Source organism: Tenebrio molitor, chromosome 1 (genome assembly GCF_963966145.1).
Source record: "Tenebrio molitor chromosome 1, icTenMoli1.1, whole genome shotgun sequence".
Lineage (NCBI taxonomy): Eukaryota > Metazoa > Arthropoda > Insecta > Coleoptera > Tenebrionidae > Tenebrio > Tenebrio molitor.
Genome location: NC_091046.1, coordinates 23602146 through 23604099, shown reverse-complemented (window position 1 = coordinate 23604099; position 1954 = coordinate 23602146).

The following is a 1954-nucleotide window of genomic DNA, read 5'->3' as shown; positions in this document are numbered from 1 at the left end:
GGTCTGTTTTTTTTTTTTGTTAATAAAACGTTGCTTTAGTTTTTGAAATAGAGGAAGGCAAAATGAGTTAGTTAATTTCACAAAAAAAAGTTAGAAAAGAAAGCGTAAAAAGTGGCCAACAATGTGTCCTAAAAAGAAAGGCAACTTTACTGTATCCCCATACCCCATATAGAAAAAAAAGAACGTATTATTGGGAAAATAAACCAAAAAAAAAAAATGTATATGACATTTCACGTGTGGTTGAATGCTCTTTGGCGTTCAACGGTAATAAGTAAACTTTTGTAATATTTACCTACGTAAAATGTTCATTGCACGATGCACAGTAAGTGGTTGTTACGGCCCTCAAATCGAAATAATTGCCATAGAAGCCGACTAGCGAATATGTCGATTTACAAATAACAAATAATCAACAGTAATATCCCAAGTGCATGAAAATAACCGATTAAAATTTTGACGTTTTGTTTAGACATATGTCGAGTAAATTTTCCACGTAACAAAATTTTGGGTGGAAAATTTACGAGAAATATTTATTTAAGCAAAACGTTGCGACAAAAAACGTCAAAATTTAATCAGGTTATTTTCATGCGCGCGGGGTATTCGGAATGATTACCTATTTCCTGAATTATTATGAACAAATAGATTTTATAACGAATTATTTGCAACATCTTTGACAATGATTGCAAAAAAATTCAGAAGCGATTAAATTTTGACTCAAATATTTACCCGGCTAAATTTTGACGTTTCAAATTTAACCGATATAAAAGCCAGAAAAACCATAACAACTACTTTTTATATATGAAGGAAATAATCAAGGAATGTTCGTGGAACGTTTCTGGCAGTAATGTAGAAATTTGGTGGAGTGTTCGATGAAATTTCTTTTTTAAAATCGAAGTGTAATAAAATACATAAAAATATGACTGAAATACCTACTAGACGAATCTTCAACTCAACTACAGAGCAAAAATGACAAAAAAATGACATGAAACTAAATGATATTCATTCTAACTTTTATTTACAAAATAGATCGTAAGAGATTTTCCAAAATAACACCCAGAAACGTAATAGATGTCAAAATCTATGAAAAATATGTGACATAAGAGAAGATTGATGTACATATTTTCTCAGTCAATACTATAACGCTTAAAATTCCTATCCAAAATTCGTTGTCAAGGAATACTACCACAATTCATACAGGTGTCCCCAAAAAAGAAGACGAGTCCATAACTCCGTTATTTATCGGAAGATTTTAATTATCTGTATACCAAATTAAATGGTTGTTAATAGGCTACAAAATGGCCTAATCAATTCAAGTATAGCCCCATGGGCTTCAAGGGTAAACTGTCAAAATATTTTTTTTCAAATGAGATTACATATTTTTTTTTAGTAATTCTGATAGAGATTTGTCTTCTGAAAACAACAATGTATCACAAGTATACACTTAAATACCAAAAATACAAAAAAAAAGTAAAAAACGCTACTATCGTCTATGTTCCATTTTGCGCTAAACATTGGGGGCATATCTGCGCAATCCCACATGTTATTATTTGTCATTTGTTTTTACAGCTACCTTAATTTGGTTATTACATTGTAACGCAATGCATTTTGATAGCTTTTCGCTTGGTGCTCGTCATTTGTTTCAAAAGTTAGTGTTATTTTTTTTTTATGTGAAGTTATACTTGTGATACATTGTTGTTTTCAGAATTAAAATCTCTATAAGAATTACTAATAAAAGGTATGTAATCCTATTTGAAAAAAAATATTTTGACAGTTTATTCTTGAAGCCCTTGGAGCTATACGTGAATTTATTAAGCCGTTTTGTAGTCTATTAACAACCATTTAATTTGGTGTATAGATAATTAAAATCGTCCGATAAATAAGGGAGCTATGGACTCGTCTTCTTTTTTGGGGACACTCTGTATATGAAACAGAGTAGATTATACAGACTGATCCACGT